The sequence below is a fragment of the Bos javanicus genome, chromosome 21 (assembly GCF_032452875.1).
Source record: "Bos javanicus breed banteng chromosome 21, ARS-OSU_banteng_1.0, whole genome shotgun sequence".
Taxonomy (NCBI): Eukaryota; Metazoa; Chordata; class Mammalia; order Artiodactyla; family Bovidae; genus Bos; species Bos javanicus.
The window spans coordinates 32393191-32413626 of record NC_083888.1 but is presented as its reverse complement, the minus strand read 5'-3'; the positions used below and the strand labels follow the sequence as shown (position 1 = coordinate 32413626).

General features: G+C 51.4%; 1 protein-coding gene across 2 annotated transcripts in view; it reads left to right on the top strand.

The window, feature by feature from the left end:
- LINGO1 (leucine rich repeat and Ig domain containing 1) overlaps positions 1-20436 on the top strand; it is an 84402-nt gene that overhangs the window by 9738 nt on the left and 54228 nt on the right. Inside the window, exon 2 of one of the 2 annotated variants that reach the window (XM_061394762.1) lies at positions 5151-5248. The exons of the other annotated variant lie outside the window; for it this stretch is intronic. The gene's annotated coding sequence lies outside the window, so the exon portion shown is untranslated. The remainder of the gene's footprint in view (positions 1-5150; positions 5249-20436) is intronic. 2 annotated transcript variants of the gene reach the window in all.

Sequence of the window (20436 nt, the reverse complement as noted above, 5' to 3'; positions counted from 1 at the left end):
GGCCCTGGTTGAGTTTTCCTGCGCTTTCCCCCACCCCAAATTGTCCATCCAGGACAAATCAGCTTGAAGTTCAGGGGACTTTCTGGGAGCTGGTCCCAGGCCTGAGTCAGCGATAAAACTCAAGATGTACCAGCCTTTATTCTAAAGTCAAGTTCAAGTCCTCGAACGTGGGCCAAGGCCCTCACTGTCGCAAAGATGCTCCCAGTTGACTCGGCTCCCACCTCCCTTCTCCAGGTGGGGACTGTCCTGCTAGTGGATCCTGTGGAAGGGCCAGGAACTGCCCCCCTTTCCCTTGTAAACACAGGGAACCCTTCAACTTGGGAACTGAAGTCATATCTCTCACGGGAATCCTAGTTATTTTGGGGATCCTATTGTTCTGTCACCCAGAAAGCTATCCAAACCTGTTCTTAAACCATATGCCCCCATGTGGCTGGTGGGGGTGTGGGGAAGGTGGTGAAGTGCTGCCCTAAAAAGCTCTCTCTGAACTCTCAGTGATTTAATGCCATAGTCCCAACCTTTCTGGCACCAGGGACCAGTTTCATGGAAAACAATTTTCCCACCGGGGTGAGGGTGGGGGAAGGTTTGGGAATGATCCAAGCTCATTACACTTACTGTGCACTTTCTTTCTGTTGTTATTCCATCAGCTCCAACTCAGATCACCAGGCATTAGATCCTGGAGGTTGGGGACTCCTGATTCAATGTGACAAGGCTCCCTTCTTTTACCATATGAATTCACATTACATGACCAATGTGGGAAGTGGAGAGGGTGGCAGAAGCTGGTCCATTTAGTCACACGGGGACCCAGGCTGAAGCTCAACCATGTGGCAGCTGCCCCCTGGAACTCACAGCCTTCTTTGGCCACAGTGGCAAAGGAGGGGAAATGGTAGAGGTGCACACGGGCTCCTAAATGCATTGGCGCAGAGGTGACACACCATTTTTGTTCACAGCCCACTGGCTAGAACTTCTCATATGGTCTCAACTCCCTGCAAACGGGCCGAGGAAATGTGGGGACATTTTGTTGGGGAGAGGGCATGGAGGAAATGTGCCAGACATTCAGTGAGCAGTGAGAAGTGAAGTCTGGACAAAGGGTTTTTATGTTATGGGATGTTCTCAGAGCGATGTTTCTGAATTCCTGAGGCCATGACTTCCTGTTCATTCTCTCCGCCTGGGGAGGCCTTGAGTGTGTGGGAGGGAGTGGTGGGAAAAGCTTTGAGGAAGAGTCCCTGTAAAGGAATAAGCCCTTTGGCAGGCCTGGGCCCTTCACGGCCAGGCTCCAGGTTTGACTCAACCTCACCCCACTTGTCCCTATTGGTTGCTTGCAATACCAACATAAAATGAATTTTTTAGGAGGTGAAGTAGAATCAAGAGTGAGAATGAATTCACCTTTGGAGGGGAAATATCCAAGAGGTAGCATCTAGAAGCCTCTGTGTCTTTGTTTGGGCTATGTAACAAAATACCAGAGAAACTGGGTGCTTATAAACAACTGTAGTTGACGTCTTACAGTCTGCAGGCTGGAAGTCCAAGATCAAGGTGCTGGCAGACTCAGCGTCTGGTGAGGGCTGGCCTCCTGGTTCATAGATGCCCTCTTCTCAACATGTGGCCATATGGCACAAGGGGCAAGAGAGCTCTCAGGGGTCTCTTCTATAAGGGCACTAATCCTGTTTACGAGAGCTCCACTCTCATGACCTAATCACCTCCCCAAAGCTGCACCTCCAGATACCACCACATTGGGGATTAGGGTTCAACTATGAATTTTGAAAGGGACACAGATATTCAGTCTATGCCACGCTGGACTGAGTTGTCTTTCTTCCACATTTTCATTCCTTCAGCAAATGTGACCGCTATGGACCATGTTCTTGTATTGATCATGACTCCAAACTCTTGACTCCAGCACACCAGAGACTGAAGCTCTGCTCATCGCCTTGTTAGCTCTGAGTTAATTACATCTGTCTACCTCTGTTTTCTCCTCTTTAAAGTGGGGATAGCATCTGACTCTCTTAGGGCGGTTGTCAGGATTAAATGAGTTAGTATTTGTCAAGCACTCAGAATGGTGCTGGGCGTATGATCAGGACTTTGTAAATGCATCAGCATCATCACCATTATCCAATACCAGGTACCGTTCCAGATATTGCAGGAGTAGATCTCACGGTCCCTGCTCTCACATATGATGGGAGAAATGGAAAATAAACAGAATTAAATCAAGATGTACTTTCAGATAGTGATGGTACTAAAACAAGTCAGGTACATTTAAAAAAAATCACTCATCTTCATGAGTCAGTAGGGAAATGCAAATCAAAATGACAATGAGAGTTAAAGCAATTCTACAAATGCCCCCCAAAAACTTGGATTTGATAGCCACCCCCTCCAAAAAAATGAGATACCACTGCTTATCTCTAACATTGACTTTTACAAAGTTGACAATGGTAACTGCTGGTGAGGGTACAGAGTGACTGAAACTCTCGTATGTCGCCAGTGGGAATGAAAAATGGCACAGTCACTTTGGAAAAAAGTCTGGCTATTTTTTATAAAGTTAAAAATATGCTTACTGTATGACCGGGGAATCCTACTGCTGGGTATTTTCCCAAGAGAAATAACAACTTATGTTCATGAAACACTTGTATGTGAATATTTATAGTGGTTTTATTCATAATCACCCCAAATTGGAAAAAATCCAAATGTCCTTCAGCTGGTGAATGGATAAACAATTGAATACTACTCAGCAATAAAAAAAGAATGAAATTCTTGTACAAGAAACAACACAGATAAATCTCAAATGCATTATTTGATAAATGAACAAAGCCAGACTCAGAAGGTTACATATGGGTGATTCCATTTGTATGAGATTTTGGAAAAGGCAAAACTATAGAGACAGAAAGCAGATCAGTGGTTATGAGAGGCAGGGATAGGGGGAGTTGACTACAAAGGGGACAACTCATGGAGACTTTCAGATATGGATGGTTAATAGAATTGTTTTTTATCTTAATTGCAGTAGTGGTAACAAGCTATATACAGCTATCGAAGCTCAGAACTGTGCACTAAAAAGTGTAAAGTTTGTTCCAGTTTTATTTAGAAATAATCAATATACATCACTGTAGACATTTAAGGTGTACGGTACTATGGTTTAATTTACATATATTGTGAAATGATTACCGCCCAATATCCATCATCTCATATAGATATATAGAAAGAAAAGAAAGAAGAAAAAAGGTTTTCTTCTTGTAATAAGAACTCTGAGGATCTACTTTCTTAGTAACTTTCGTGTGTAACAGAGTGCTAACTATAGTCATCATGCTGTGCTTATCCCTGGCACGTACTTATCTTATAACTGGACGTTTGTACCTCTTGACCCTGCTGTGCCGTGCTAAGTTGCTTTAGGCGTGTCCGACTTTGTGCAACCCCATGGACTGTAGCCCACCAGGCTCCCCTGTCCATGGGGCTCTCCAGGCAAACTGGAGTGGGTTGCCATTTCCTCCAGGGGATCTTCCCAACCCAGGGATCGAGCCAGAGTCTCTTAAGTCTCCTCCATTGGCATGCAGGCTCTTTACCACTAGTGCCACCTGGGAAGCCCTTTTGACCCCCTTCCTGCAATTCCTTCTCCACCCACCCTCTGGCTCTGGTAACCATAAGTCTGATCTCTTTTCCTAAGAGTTTAGTTTTTTATTTCTATTTTTTTAGATTCTGCAATACAGTATTTGTCTTTGAGTTATTTCACTCAGCATAATGCCTTCAAGGTCCATCCGTGTTGTCACAAATGGATTTCCTTATTTTTTCTGACTGAATAATTTTATCATATAGATGTATATGTATATATCTCATACCTTCTTCATTCATTCATTCACTGATGGACACTTATGTTGTCTCCACATGCTGGCTGCTGTAAATAATGCTGCAGTGAACACAGAAGTGCATCTATCTTTTTGAGATAGTGTTTTCATTTCCTTTGGCTATATACCCAGAAGTGGAATTGCTGAATCACATGGTAGTTCTATTTTTAATTTTTTGAGGACCCTCCGTAATGTTTTCCATAGGCGGCACCAATTTCCATTCCCACCAACAGTGCATAAGGATTCCCCTTTCTCCACATCCTCACTAGAATTCTTTATCTAAAAAAGGGTAAATTTTACTGCAAGTAAATTGTACCTCAATTAACCTGACTGGAAATAAAGCTCGCCGTGGGATTGTTGAGATAGGGAACACCGAATGACACGTTAGTCACTCAGAGTAGTGTGACTCGGGGAAGGAGCGGTTCCTGTGCAGGGTGGTCAAGGAAGGCTGTCTGAGGAGGTGCCTTGAGCTGAACCTGGCTGAGGAGGAGCCAGGCCTGTGTGGAGCTGGAGTGGGGTGTGCTGCAGGGCGGGCCTTGCAGCTGGAGCTGAGGGAGGGAGGAGAGGGCGGGAGACAGGTCAGGGGCCTCGACTCTCCTCCAGGCATGATGGAATCCCCTGGGGGGCATGGACAGAGGGTTACTGAAACACAGGTGTGGGTAAGTGGTCCAGGGAGGAGAAAGGAGGGAACATGGCAGCTGGGGGCCATGTGTGAGGAGGAGTGGTGAAAATGAGGGGAGTGTGGGTCAGGAGCCTCATACAGGAGGGAGAGTTCAGTTGGCCAGAGGCCCAGCAGCTGGGGCAGGAGGACTGGCCTGGCGAGTGGGGATCCTGGCAGAGGGTATTGTGTGCAATGGTGGGGCAGAGGCCAGCCATGCTGGGGTGAGGTGCTGGGGGTGAGGACATGTAGTTGAAGCTTCCAGGAGGCAGGGGAAAGGGTTGCTGGGTGGCAGAGGGAATCTTAGAGAGAATGAGGTAGAACTGTCTATGTGTGTGTGTGTGTGTGTGTGTGTGTGTGTGTGTGTGTGTGGTGAACAAAACTTGCCGAGGTGGGCCTGACCTATTGAAGACAGTGTGAGATGATGAAAAGTGAGGGGTTTGGACAAGGCCTCAAATGCCAGACCTGGGGGGCTATTCGAGGGAGCCAGGAGATAGCAGGGAGACAGGTGGCAGAAGGCCCCTCGCTGAAGTGGGAGGCAGCACTGAGCCCCCGGGGGCAGAGGGTCAGGATCTGCTCGGGGGCGGGGGGCGCATGCTGAGCTGGGCACCCCCAGGTTGCAGAGGCCCAGTGTTTGTCCGCACTCACCTCCCTGCTCTTCCCCGCAGTGCATGCTGGGACCGAGACGGACGGGCCGCAGCTCCCCCTGCCACGCCCCCGGCCCCCAGAGGCCCGGCTGTTTGCCTCCCGGAGCCGTCTGACCCAGGTAGGGGGAGATGGAGGTAGGCTCTCCCTCGTTGTGTCTCTGCAGTGGGTGGGAGGACTCTAAGAGTAGGGTCCTCGGGCACTGGGTGGATGAGCCCCTGTTTGGACGATTGGGGGGGTGGGCACATGGCGTGGGGTTTGAAGCCCCCAGGCCCCCTCAGGGCCTCCTGGGGAGGAGTTCCAGACCTCCAAGAGGCAGGCCGCCTCAGCAGCAACGCCTGCAAACCAGGCCTCATCCCCGAGACACGGAGAGGCCCCCGTGTGGCTCCCACATATCGCTGTCTGCAGCTGGTTAAGGATCCTTCGTGGTACACACCTGCCAAGCTCTTTCAGCGGTGGGAGCTTTTGCCTATGAGGTTTCTCATCCATTGCTGTCACTGGCTTTTCCCTGCCGGCGCTGCCGTCTTCACTCGCCTGGTGTGTGTGCTTCTGTGAGTGGGGGCTCTTACTCTGGAAGGTCCCTGCTGTCTACAGGACACCCCCAGGGCAGAGGCGCTGTTTCTGGCACCGAGAAGAGCCCTGCTCACTTTTAATCCCTTTTAATCCCTCTGCGTTGGGCCCGAGAGAGGACATTTCTCGGTTGCTCCTGGGTGCCCCAGTAGAGGCTTTCTGCTTGGGGTCAAGAGCTGGGATGCGGTGGGAGCTAGGCTTGCCAGAAAAAATACAAGATGTCCAGCTCAATGTGAACTTCAGAAAGACAACAGATCATTTTTCATCGTAAGTATGTCCCAAATATTGCATGGGACCTGTGATTTTATTGATTCAATGTGGCGATGTTAATGGGAGCTGAAACCCCAGCCCCCTCTTCCTCTGTTCAGTCCCCGCTTTGCTGGGCTCATGTTGGCACCCTCAGAGCAGCTGTGTCCATGGCCTACAGAGGGAGCCCTGGAGCCAGGGGCGGTCAAGCCTGCTCAGGCCACAGTAAATAGATCCTGCAAGCCATCCCTGGGGCAGAGACCTGGGGTTCCCGCTAGAGGCTGCAGGGCTGGCTGTGAAGGGTGCTCTTGGGGTCCTTGTTTTCGCCCTTCTGGCTCTCTGACAGCAGAATTCAGGCTGAGGGGGTCACTGTGCGGGGTCAGCTGGGCCTTTGTGCCTGTGAACGGAGCTGTGAGACAGGTGTGGAGCTGTGAGAGGAACCAGGAATAGAAAATTGTTTCGTGAGCTTGGAACCCAGAGTGCTGGGGTTTGGGGATGGAGGTGGGTGGGATAACAGGGATGAGGCAGGGCCAGATAATGAGGGCTTAGAATGTCCTATTTCTGCATCCTTCAGCACTGGGGAGACAAGGGATGTGTTTTCTCCTCAGGTGGAATAATTTTTCCAACTATTAAGGTCATATGTTCCCTATATCTACCTATTGATCTAAGAATGTAGATAGATTATTTTTTAAGATTTTTTTAATGTGGACCATTTTTAAAGTCTTTATTGAATTTGTTACAGTATTCTTTCTACTTTATGGCTGTGAGGCATGGGGATCTTAGCTCCCTGACCAGGGATCAAACCCACATCCCCTGAATTGGAAGGCAAAGTCTTAGCCACTGGACCACCAGGGAAGTCCCTGTAGAAGTATCTAAAGTATGCAGTTCACGCTCTTCCCAAAATCTCTTCCTTGCCAAGGCTAGCCCCTGCTAACTAGTTCCATATATCATATCCTTCCAGATTTGTTTCTATGTGCTTAGAAACATATTTTAAAAGGAAAAACTATCACACTAGTTATACAGCCCTGTCGCTTGATTTCTCACTTAATATTATTGTATAGATCATTCTAGTGTTCTTCCCTTCCTTTTACGCCCATTGTATGGATAGTCTTTAAGTTATGTTATCAATTATTAATCCTGTCCGGGGCCATTTAGATTGTTTCTGGTGTTTGGTTATTTATAAACTTCACTCAGGGAAACTCCCAGTTCCTACATCTGTGTGCACTTGTGCTACGGGTCCTTTGAGGGTGTTTCTGGAAGTGGACTGCCTGGGTCAGAAGGCACGCACATTTCCAGGTTTGACCCACAGGCCAGATCAACTTCCAGAAACTTGTGCTGACTTGTCACATACAAGACACCCTTGCCAGCCTGACACTTAAATCCGGGCCAACCTGGTAGGTAAAGCTGATTGATTTTACATTTCTTTGATCACCAATGAGATTGGGCATATTCGTGTGTGTTCTTTGGCCATTTCAGTTTGTTTGCCTGTTTATCAAGTGCTTATTCATGTCAGATCCTCAGCTTATTCGTCTATTCATCTGTCCCTTTATTCAGTAAGCATTAATTGAGCATCTACCATGTGTTGGATACTGTTTTGTTTAGGGACCTAACAGTGAACAAAATTAACAAAACAAAATCCCTGCTCCGTGGAACTTAAGCTCTTGTGAAGGAGAGACAGCCAAGGAAAAACAGATAATCAAGTGAAATCTAGTGTGTGTATGAGTGCTAAGTGCTAATGAGAAGAAAAGCGAGCAGGGTGGGGATGAGAAGTGTTGGGACACTTGGTTATGGCAGTCAGGAAGGCCTCGCTGGGAGACGGCAGTAAAGAAAAGACCTGTAGGAGGCGAGAGAATGAGTCATACAGATGTCTGGGTCCCTGAGTTAGGGGTAGGCCTGGCCTGTTCAGGGCCCGGGGAGAAGGCCAGTGTGGCTGGAACAGGGTGAGGGAGGGAGAGAGTGGAGTGTGCGACCAGAGAGGGATCAAGAGCCAGACCTCACAGGGCCTGGTGGGCACCCTAAGGCCTGGGCTTTTCCTCGGAATGAAGTGGGGAAATCAGGGAGACATGGAAGGTTCTGACTAATGGTATGACACAATCTGAATTTCATTTTAGCCAGATCGCTCCGGCTACTGAAGGGGGCTAGAATGGATGCAGGCAGATCAGGCGGTAGACGGTTGTGATGATCCAGGGAAGAGATGGTGGGGTTTGGACTAGGGGGTCTTGATGGAAGTGGGAAGAAGTGAAAAGGTTCTGAGTACATGTTAATGGTAGAGCCAATAGGATTTGCTGGCAGATTGGATGAGGTGGTGTGTGTGTGTATGTGAGAGAGAGAGAGAGCCAAAGATTACTGTCTTAGTCATTTTAAGCTGCCATAATCAAATACCATAGGCTGGGTGGCTTAAACAACACACATTTATTTCTCACACTTCTTTAGACTGGGAAGTCCAAGATCAAGGTGCTGGCAGACACAGTTCTTGGCGAGGACCCTCTACTTGGCTTGTAGATGACTACCATCTCACTGTATGCTCATGTGATTTTTTTGTGTGCACACGGAGAGACTGAGCCCTGGTGTCTCTTCCTCTTCTTATAAGGTTACCAATCCCATCATGAGGGCCCCACCTTCATGACCTCATCTAACCCACATCACATCCCACCTCCAAACGCCATCACATTTGGAGTTGGGGTTCCAAAGTACGAATTTTGGGAGACACAAACATTGAATCCATAACAGTGATTCCAAAGGTTTTGGCCCAAGTAGGGAGAAGGATGGGACTGCTGCCATCCACAGAGCAGAGTGAGTTGATTAAGAGTGGGTTTGATGTAGGGGAGGAGAGGAGCTCGGCTATGGACGGGACCAGCTACATGATGTATGGGAGCCAGAGCTAAATGAAATGTATGGCTTTTTGTTTAAAAAATAATATCAAGAATTTCAAAGTTCTGAGAGTAGAGCATTAAACTAAGCCTGGGACCTTGCTGAGTGTGGGGCTTGGTACACCGCCCAGGTGGGCCCCGGCTGTGGAGAGGTAGAGTGTGAGATGCTAGTAGACATCTAAGTAGAAATGGACATGAGGGTGAAGTTCAGGGCCCAGGTCTGAACTGGAGATACAAATACATGGTCATCAGCATAAAGCTATGAAATTGGATAAGAGCATGAAGGGAGTAAGTATAGGTGCAAAGGGCTTCCCTCGTAGCTCAGCTGGTAAAGAATCTGCCTGCAGTGCAGGAGACCCTGGTTTGATTCCCGGGTTGGGAAGATCCTCTGGAGAAGCGATAGACTGCCCACTCCAGTATTCTTGGGCTTCTCTGGTGGCTCAGATGGTAAAGAATCCACCTGCAATGTGGGAGACCAGATTCGATCCCTGAGTTGGGAAGATCCCTTGGAGGGGGGCATGGAAACCCACTCCAGTATTCCTGCCTGGAGAATCCCCATGGCAGAGAAGCCTGGCAGGCTGCAGTCCCTGGGGTCGCAAAGAGTGGGACCCAACCGAGCGACTAAATGCAGCACAGAGGTACAAAAGAGAAGGACCAGAGGCCCGGTCCTGGAGCCTCCTTTGGTCTGAAGTGAGGGAGCTGAGGAGGCACCGAAAAGATGACTGGGAAGGTGCAATGAGTGAGGTGGAAGAAAGCCAGGTATGCTATCCTGGAAGCCAAGGGCGAGGCATGTTTCAAGCATGAGGTCGAGTACAATGCAGACTGAGCATTGATCATGCATTAGCCGTGGGGAGGTCACAGGCAACCTTGTTTGGTGGGAGAGTGTGTGAAATGCATCTTATTGACCTGCAAGAGCAAATTGATTTATAAGAGGATGAGAGATTTAACCCTTTACCTGCCATATGTTGCAAATTTTTTTCACAGTTTTGTGGCTGTTTTTTGGTCATTTCAATTTATAGAGCTTTTTTAAAAACCCCTTAAAAGTTTGAAATGGTCCTGCGGTCAAGTCCATCACTATTTTCCTTTAGAGTTTCTGGCATTACCCACCGAAAAGTTTTGAAAAGTTGTCTTATGTTGTTTTCTACTTCTTTATGATATATAAGGGGCTTCTCAGGTGACGCTAGTGGTAAAGAACCCACCTGCCAATGCAGGAGATGTAAGAGATGCATGTTTGATCCCTGGGTCGGGAAGATCCCCTGGAGGAGGAGATGGCAACCCACTCAAGTATTCTTGCCTGGAGGATCTCATGGACAGAGCTCTCATGGCGGGCTACAGTCAACAGGGTTGCAAAGAGTCAGTTACTACTGAAGCGACTGAGCATGCAGCACGCATAATATTTAAAAATATTTAGATTTCTGGTTCATTCAGAATGTTTCTATGGGTGTGGTTTGAGGATAGCTATCTAAGCAGTTTCCCTCCAAATGACTAGCCGGTTGTTTGGACACTGTTTACTGAGTGAGCTGTCCTTTCTCTTTGCTCTGAAGCTCCTTTCCCATCATCTGAAAAGTGTCCCCACAATCTCATGTCTGTCCAGGCCTTGCTGTTTGATTCCATTGATCATGGCCTGGGGAAAGATGGTAGGGGGTTCAGAGAATAGACTTGGCCATTGATTAGGGGTAGAGTGTGAGGAGGTGAGAGGTGTGGAAGGAAGAAGCAAAGGGAAGTTGGAGATGGTGGGAGCTCTGAAGGGTGGAGGGCCTCCTGTGTGCTGTTACAGTCCTGCAAGGCTGGTATTCTATAAACCCATCTATAGATGAGGCAACTGAGGCTCACTGAGGTTTCATCACGTGTCCAGTGGCATCAACTCTAAGGAGGTGGAGAAAGCCTGGGAGGCAGCTCCGATGCCTGAGTTCTGTCCATCCCATGACAGGGGAGGTGAGACAGAGTGGGTTTCAGGAAGGCTGGAAGGGCTCCAGGCACAAAATATCCTCCCCCCCAACCCCCCCAGCATCCCCCGTCTGCCATTTGGCTGGGTCTTGAAGGTTTTCCCATTTCAAAGAGCAACCTGTTAAAACCAAAATACTCCTGGCACGGAATCACATGTTAAGTTCTCAGCTAACGTCTTAATTATCAGCTAACACCTCTGCAGGGATTAACTGACAGTCAGCTGAGGACACTGAATGGGGGCCTGTTGCATGTGTATGTGGGCTGGGGAAGGCCAGGAGAGGGGAAGGGGGAAGGCGGAGGGGACAGGTACCTAGAAATTCACAGCTTTTTCCTGGAAGAGGTGGCTCAGATGGTAAAGCGTCTGCCTGTAGTGTGAGAGACCTGGGTTCTATCCCTGGGTTGGGAAGATCCCCTGGAGAAGGAAATGGCAACCCACTCCAGTACTCTTGCCTGGAAAATTCCGTGGACTGAGGAGCCTAGCAGGCTACAGTCCATGGGGTCGCAAAGAGTCGGACACGACTGAGCAACTTCACTAAGGAGAGGGGAAGGGGGGAGGGGGGAGGGGGAAGGCAGAGGGGACAGTTACCTAGGAATTCACAGCTTTTTCCTGGAAGAGAGGGAGGTAGAGCTGGATCCTTGTGGAGAGGGGAAGGGATGAGGAGGAGCAAGGGAGCAAGCTCTGCTGGGCTGGGGAGGGGAAGGGATGGGCATGGCAGCTTCGCCATGGAAGCCTGGGGCTGGGGCTCCTAGAGGACCTGGTGTCTACTAGACACATGCTGTGTCCTGGACACAGAGGAGCTTGTCACCTGCTCAGTCTTGGTCTTGAGAAGGTCAAGAAATCAGCCACCATGAGCCACCTTGGGCACCAGCTGCCAACAGTCACTCAGAGCTGAGCTCTGTCTCAGACACCCAGACACGGTGTCTGTCACCCAGGCCTGAGGAATGGGGGAGGTGAAAGGCTGATGCTGCTGGAACCTCCTCCGTATCTTTGAGCGTCAGTCTGCCCCGAGGGTCAGGGCTCCATGTGGGACAAGGTCCGGGCTCCATGTGTGAGGAGGGTCAGGGCTCAATTTGTAACTAGTGTCGGGGCTCCGTGTGTGACCAGGGTTGGTGCTCCTTGTGTAAGGAGGGCTGGGACTCCATTTGTGTAGAGGCTTCAGCACGTGATGACGGTCAGCTTGGAGTGTGACCATGGTCAGAGTGCAGTTTGTGATCAAGGTCAGGGCTCCATGTGTGAGGAGGCTCAGGGGTCAGCTTTTAGTGAGGGGCCGTGCTCGGCGTGTGACCAGGGTTGGTGCTCCTTGTGTGAGGAGGGTGGGGGGTCCCTGTGTGACCAGGATCAGAACTCCATGCATGAGGAAAGCCACGGTTCAATGTGTGACCCGAGTCAGGGCTCCATTTGTGGCCAGAGTCTGGTTTCTCCACTTGAAGAATGTCGGGGCTCAGTGTGAGAGGAGGGCCGAAGCTCAGTGTATGACCAGGGTTGGTGCCCCTTGTGTGAGGAGGGTGGGGGATCCCTGTGTGCGAGGGGGGTCGAGGCTCAGCGTGTGAACAGGCTTCAGGCTCAGAGCGTGAGGAGAGTTATGGGACCAGGGCCTGGGCTTCGTGTGGGAGGACAGTTGGGGCTCCTTGTATGAACAGCGTGGGCACACAGTGTGTGACCAGGCTCAAGGTCACTGTCTGAACAGGGTTAGGAGGACCTTCTCTCCCCCTTTATCACTCTGAACCGTGGGGCGGTGATCTGCATCTCTGGGGGATATTTGTGTCTAAGTGTGACCGGCTGTCCTGCGCGTTCATCACTGTGTTGAACTTTGACTCGGCCTTCCTGGGACTCCGGGGCTGAGAGTAGCTTCTCCCTCATCCCCCCTGTTCCTCCCTGTCTTGTCCCTTCTCTCCCCTCCCCTCCCTCCCCTCCCCTCCTCTCCTCTGCTAGCCCTGGCCTCGCACCCAGGTGCTGCCGACAGACCCCGAGACACCCAGACACCCTTCCATCTCGAGGATGACCCAGGTCCTGGGCAACCTGCAGTTGGGCCCACTCCAGCTCTTCCCTCCTTCTCACCTGCACACCCTCCCTAAGGTGTTCCAGGGCTCAGCTGGGGAGAGAGCCTCACGGAAGGGGACAGATAGTGATGAAGTCAGACTTCACTGAGCTTGGTGCCCAAGAACAGGCCTGAGAGAGACTCCAGAACGGTGTCCTATGGGAGCGAAGGCTGGGGGTCTCTGGAGGTGCCAGGCATGGGGACTGTCAGTGAGTTAAGGGGTGGCTGGGAGGTATGAGGGGTCAGAGGGAGGAGGCCTTCATGGCCACCTGAAGCCTTCTTTAGCAGTTCAAACCTACTGTAGGAATGCTTGGCATGGAAAATAGACCCAGTCATTCATTCAGCAAATGGGCACCTAGTCATCTAGACTAGGCACATATGAACTGAACAAGAGGTAGGTTCCTGCCCTCTGGGAGCTGACAATTTACAGGGAGGCCGTGACTGAAGGAGCAGTAAACGGCCTCACCCCGGCCTCTCCTCTTGTTCACCCAGTCAGTGGCTCCCAGGGTGTCTTCACAAACACAGGGGCTCATGGGGCTAGTGCCAGGAACCTGCTGCCCTTGAGGGACCTGAAGGGGAAGCTGAGAGAGAGGGCTCCTTTCTGCTGATGGATGGTTCTGGAAGGAAGGATGACCAAGATGAGGAGAAAGTGAGTGTGAGAGGAAGGGGTGAAAGGCTTCTGAAGAAAGGAGCCCCCATACTCTGCGGCCTGCCCTGGGCCTGAGAAAGGAGATGGACCTCTCAGGCACTGTGGCCACCCGTCCCATTTTGCCCAGGGCTGTCCAGTTTAGCACTTCTCAGTCCGGGGATCGTTGGTCATTCCACACCAGAAGGCCATTCTACAAGAGGCTCAGCTTCTGCCCCTGGCAACCTACGTGTCCAGGCCTCTGAGGGCTGGACATCTAGGTCATGGTGCTGGCCATGCCTGGGACTTGTGGGAAGTAACTGTGGGCTCCTGGGGGTGGTGCTGACAGAGGAGAGAGGAGCAAGGGGCTCACCACAGTGCCCAGATCTGGCGGCTAGGCTTGAATCTGAGGCCTGGGCAGGACACAGTGGCAGAAATGCCCATGCTTTTGTGTCCAACTTCCTCTGTCCACCAGAGGCTGGTTACCAGCGGCCCTGATCATCCTGCGCTGGCTTGGGAGGCTTGGCTTCAAAGTTCTGTCTCCAGCTTGTCGTGTGACCCTACTTCAGTCAACCCTGAACCTGGGCCTCAGGGGTCCTTGCCTGAGTTACTGGACCAGGGCCCTCTGAGGGAGGTTGTGTGAAACATGAAATGTGGCCTGCGTTCACATGCTGCCATGGTCACTGTTGTGGCTCAAGTGCCTGCCTGTGGAATGCCAGCTCTGGGGACCACTGAGGGGCTGGCCTCAGGTAGGGCTGACTCCCCATTCTTGCAGAGGAGACAGATGTATAAACTAGAAGTTGAAAACTGGAGGCCCCAGCCAGGGATGTGGCTGATGGATATGTTTTGTTCCATTTTAAACCATTTGTTTTTTCTCATTGAGATATAATTCGCATACCATAAAACGGGCCACTTTAAAGTGTACAATTCAGTCTTTTTTAGTATAGTCACAAGATTATGCAACCATCATCACTAATTCCGGAGCATTTTCCTCACCCCAAAAGGAAACCCTGTGCCCATTAGCAGTCATTCCTCCTGTCTCCACCCAGCAAGCCCTGGCAACCACTAAGCTTCTGTCTGTCTCTATGGATTTGCCTATTCTGGACATTTGATATAAATAGAATCATACAAGAGATGGCTTTCTGTGACTAGCTTCTTGCCCATAACTGAATGGTTTCAGTTGATCCATGTTGTAGTGCGTGTCGGTATTTCAACCCCTTTTATGGCCCAATAATACTCCAGTCTGCAGATATTCCATATTTTGTTTATTCATTCGCTCATGGACATTTAGGTATTTCCACCTGGGGGCAGTTAGGAATACTAGCACTGTGGACATCTGTGTCATAGACTTTGTGGGAACATGTTTTCCATTCTCTTGGGTTTCTCGCAGGAGTGGAATCACTGGGCCATAAAGTGACCTGGTGTTGATGCCTTAGGCAGGCCACGAGCTCTCCCCTTCTCGAGTCTTAACCCAGCTCCTGACTGCATGACTTACACCCCTTTACTCACTGTCATTTCCCCTCTGGTCCCTGTAGGCATCTAGGCTTCCAGCCCTTGCTACAGGACAGTGATGGAGAGACGCAGGGGCTGTAGGAGCCAGGGAAGCCTCCTCACCTAGGGAGGACTCCGGAGGGCTTCCTGGAGGAGATGCCACCTGAGTTTAGTTTAAGCTGAGTGGACCTTTTTTTTTAGGGAAAAGGAGTGAGGAAGAGTGCTCCCTGTGGGAAGCAAAAGTCTGGAGTTTTGAAGCCCCCTCCCCTTTCTCTCCTTTGTTGGCTGAGCCTTCGTGAGGTAGGGGATGGATGAGAACTCCAGGGAGCAGCAGAAGGGCCCTCTCTTCTTCCTCTAGTGTGTACCTCCCCTCCATCTTCTCTTTCTCATTCTTCTCTGTTCTCTGTTTTCATTTTCCTTTCTGTCTTTTCTGTTTGTTCAGGGAGCTGAAACAGTTTGATGAACTGAGAGGAGAAGGGGAAAGATGAGGGAGTGAGATGAGCCAGACAGTCTTAAGCCCCTACAGAGAGAGCTGGGGGTGGGGAGTGCGTGGGCAAAAGGATCTGTCCCTTTCTGAGCTAGGGACAGAGGCTGAGAACTTAGGACAGAGGTGACCCTGAGCCAGGACACCCTGTGTCCCAAATGGCATTCCTCAGGGGCGGGTGAGAGGGGGGCTGGGCCCCACCAGGCTGGAACCAGGCCCGCAGGCAAGGCAAAGCGAGGGGCCCAGATTCAGAGCTGCACGCACATCTTCCCAGGTTTCTGCTCCACTACCTAATGGGTAATTATACCCTGACATGCATGGAGCAAAGAAGGGATTTTCTGTGAAGCAAAATCTCCCGTGAAATATTCAGGCCATGCTGGGCTTCGCTTCCCAGCCACCTAATCGCTGCTGCTTGGCTGGGCCACAGCTTGAGAGGCCACATGAGCCTGGAAGGCCACATGGGGCTTTTTATTTCCTTCTCTACAGGGAGAGGTTTCCATGGACTAGGAAGAAGCTTGGTGTTGCGCCTAAGACAGGCTGCGTGCGTGTGTGTCTGTGGTGTGCATGGAGTGTGTTTGCCTGTTTAGCCTCTGCACATTCATTGGTGAACCTGGTCGTGCATGTGTGTTCTGAGTGTGTGTGCTTACACACGCCTGTGTCTGAGATGCACCCTGGCACGGACAGTGCGTTTCACACCACTGTCTGGATTGTCCCTGAAGGTGCTTCTCTGCTGTGCCCTGTTCTGTGATTCCAGGCTGGCTGCCTAGGAGACCCTCTTGGTGGGTGGAAGTCCACCCTGTGTGTGACTTCTGTCTGTGACCCACCTTGGGAGTCTTCAGGGTCTTGGGATTGCACTGAAAGCCTTGAAGTCCTCCCAAGCTCAGGGGCTCAGAGGTGGCAGCTGGTGCGCCGCACATGAGTCAAGCTTTGCCTCTCTTTTCTCTGGCTTATTGTCTGTTTGGAGTTCTGAGTGGGGCCACAGGGGAGCACCTTTGCTTCTGAGAGTTCGTTGAACTGGGACACGTCTGTCTCTTTGTTCGGGCCCCTGAGCCTCTAACCCTCGTCTCACTTGTCTCCTCTGGCCCATGAAGCCTCTGTGTTTGCACTGAAGGGCACCCTTCTAAAGCCTTGCTTTTGCGCTTCAGTCACTCCTCCATATTGCACAAGGTAGGCAGGATTAGAATTATTGTACCCATTTGGCAGATGAAGGAACTGAGGTCTGGAGAGGCAAAAGGACATACCTAAAGTTGCCTAGTGAACCCAGGCTTCAAGCAAGATCATTAACTTCTCCTCCTTGTGTATGAACCCTTTACCTGCAGCTTTGGCCCTGGTCCTTGGTAAAGGAGACCCTGCTCAGAGGAAACGGGCCCTGGTTTCATGAATGAATCAAACTGAAGGGTGTTCCCTTCTCCACATGGAGTTCTCCTCCTCTCTGTCATCATTCAATGTTGTCAGCCCTGGATATCTCAAATCAACAGGAAGGGACGCAAGAGGCAATAATATTGATGTCCAACATTGATATTTCCTTATTGTGGCTGTAATTAGCAATTCTTCCACGGCTGAGGCTCAGTCTGGCAGGCAAGTGGAGGAGCTCTGGCTTATTAATGTCAGCCAGTTAATGTCACACTGACATGGCTGATGTTGTGGGGGGGTTCTGAGGTAGGGAGAAGGAGAAGGGGGGGCTGAGCAGAAGGTCGACAGCTCTTCTCTCCTCCCCAGGCACTTGTTCTCCTTGAGCACAGACTGTTAGAGTACTCCTTATCCTGTGTATCCCAAGACAGTTCATTTTCCAGGTTGCCCCCTTCACCCCATGGCCCCTCGCCCCTCCCTGTCCTACCAGGACGGCTAGGAGGATATAGTGGCTTACACCTCCTGGGAAATTAATGTATCCATTTGGCAGATGAGGAAACTGAGGCCCAGAGAGGCTAAAAAGACATGCCTGAAGTTGCACAGTGAACCTGGGCTTCAAGCAAGATCACCAGCTTCTCCTCCCTGTATGTGAACCCTTTACCTATAGCTTCAGCCTAATGTCTTCACAGCTCAGGAAGCCTCCAGGAGGACTTCCCAGGTAGCCAGAGGTGGGAGACCAGCTCCTCAGCCCTCTGCCCTTCTCCTCCAGGTGGAAAAATGCCCCCTACTTCCACCCCGAGCCTTGCCACACTCAGATCTGCATCTCCCTGTTTATGCTGGCCTCCTAGGCAAGGCGTGCACCACCCCTTCCTGCAGGGCCTGGCACACTTCCTCTCATCTATGTATGTCACACAAGGGCTGACGTGAGGACTCCCAGACCCCTAGGAACCTCCTTATCCATCCGCTGACACCATCCCCTCTTTACCTCCCTCAGGGTCCCTCTGCCCAGATCTCTGTAGATCCTTTGCTTCCTTGAGCAGAAAAAGCCACACCAAACATCCTCTGAACAGATTGATTTCCTCAGCCCTAGACATCTCTCCAACTCCATTGCTGCCAGCCTGCCCATTCTCTGCATGCCTAGTCTGCATGCATGCTCAGTCGTGTCCGACTCTTGTGACCCCATGGACTGTAGCTCACCAGGCTTCTCCGTCCATGGGATTTGCCAGGCAAGAGTACCGGAGTGGGTTGCCATCTAACTAATGATGAAACAAACAATAGTGGCTGTTCTTGTTCCTTGGGTACTTATTCTGTTCCAGGCACTGTTAAAAGCAGCTTGTAAGCATTTGATCCTCATAGGAACCCTATGGAATAAATACACATAGCATCCCCATTTTACAGATGAGGAAAACTGAGATGCAAGGCAATTAAGCTAGCTGCCCAAGATCACGGCTTGCTAAGTGGTGGACAGCATGAACCAGGATGCGTGGCTCCCAAGCCACCCTCTCCTGCTTCGAGTTTTAGCCCATCAAGTCATTTCCTCTACCTGCATCTCTACTTCATGAGCTCCTAGGGCAGGCAGGGGCAATAGCTTCCTTGGCCCTGCAGCAGGTGCTCATAGTCGGCAAACGAGGGTAGTGGTGGCAACAACACGCTCTTCTGAACTCTGCGTCGTGCAGATGGCTCCCCTCCAAGGCTCTCTGGTGCTCCCAAGGGCACTGTGCACTCTCTGAGGATGGAGCTTCCTACATCGTATGCCCTGCTGGTGGTGTCTGCTGAGTGAGGGACCAGTGTCTGACTGCAAGACTCCCTAAAGTAATCTGCCCCCCTCGAAAGAGACCTTCAAAGCTGTGTCTCAGCTTATGCTGGGCCTTGGCAAGGATGTTCACATGCTCGCACTGTCCATTCATTTATTCAATAAATACTTGCTGGGTCCTGGGTACTGAATGCCAGGCCCTTTGGAGGGCCTTAAGCATGCTGAGTGCAGGTCCCAGCCATGCCCTGGGGTGCCCACAGCCTGGTCAGGACAAGAGCTTAGGCACATCTGACCAGTGCAAGGTGAAACTTGTCCCATGGAGGCAGTGCCAGAGCGTCATGGGGGTATAAGCACATTGAGGCACGAAGGCTGCACAGAGGAGGAAACATTTGAAAAGAGTCATTAAGGAGAGGGAAGCATTTCACAGAGAGGGAAGGTCATCACAGCAAAGGAACAGCCTGTGTGGAGGCTGTGAGCCTGAGAGAGCAGGGCAGATTCAGGAAAAGGCGAGGAGTTCAATTACAAAATACCGAGTGGGCCTGGCTGTGGAGACGGAGGAGGGCTCGCTGTTGGAAGGAGGGGTGCACGCTGTCTCCCCTGCAGATGCTGGGGAGATGTACGGCAGGGCACGTGAGGACGGAGGCCAGGGCTTCTGCAGATGGTCCCAGCCTCAGGGTGGCTCAGCGTTTCTCCTTTCCGTCCTGGTGCAGGGTGAGGCGTGGACTGGGTCAGCATCCAGGGGTGGTGGTGCACACAGGCGTGGTGAGGGGATGGAGGGTGTGTATGAGGACAAAGGATCCCCTGACCATGCTGGGAGGTCGCCTCGGGCTCAGGAACTAGGTGCTCTGGGCTGCGGCTGGCCTGGAGGGTGCCCATGACCATGGAGGCATCCACCCTTGTACATCTCCAGACCTCCCAGCAGCCCCTCCAGGCTGGTCAGTCCTAATGGGCAGAAGGGAGACTGAGGCCCGACAGTGGCAGGCCACACCCAGGGTTTCAAACAAGCAGTAGGTGAGCATAGCGTTTCTCTCACCCTTCAGCATCACTGACTCAATGAACATGAGTTTGAGGAAACTCTGGGAGATGGTGAAGGACGGAGTGCTGCAGTCTGTGGGGTGGCAAAGAGTTGGACATGACTGAGCGACTGAACAGCAACAACACGCTTCAGCGGGATGTTGGGGTTCTTGGCAAGGACAGACACCCCAGCTCTCAGGGTTCAGGATGGAGCCAGGGTGGCCCTCAGGATGGAGCCTTGTTTGGTGCAGAGAAGGCCTGGCTGGAGAGGAGGACAGACACCCCAGCTCTCAGGGTTCAGGATGGAGCCAGGGTGGCCTCCTTGTTTGGCACAGAGAAGGCCTGGCTGGAGAGGAGGTGATGCAGGGCCTGTGGAGGTCAGAGGTCAGGTAGGGAGCCTAGAATGTGGCCAAGGAGGAGGCCTCTGTCTCGAGTCTTACCATGGAAAGGGTTTCAAGGATTTAGCTTGAGCCCCTAGTAGCCTCTGGGGAAAATTTCTCTCACAGGCCTCAGGGGGCCCAGCATAGCCAGGAGGGAACCAAACATATCCTTGGTGGGTCTACGGGTTTACCAGCTCATGCTTGAGTGTACAGCCTGCTTCTGTGTGTACACTCAGGTCTCTGTGTACATCATGTGTGTGTGTCTGAAGGAGTGTGACCCTGGCAGGATAATTCTGTGTATGTGTGCACCAGTGCCCCCGGCCACAACCAGCAGCCCCCCACGACCCTCATCCTCACTCCCGAGCCAGAAAGCTCCCCAACCCGCGGGGGCTGGGTCTAGGAGGCCTGGGGGCAGCTCTGCCCTCCCCCTCACAAGGCCCGCCCCTTCACAAGGCCCTCCCCCTCACAAGGCCCGCCCCCTCACAAGGCCCGCCCCCTCACAAGGCCCTCCCCCTCACAAGGCCCTTCCCCTCACAAGGC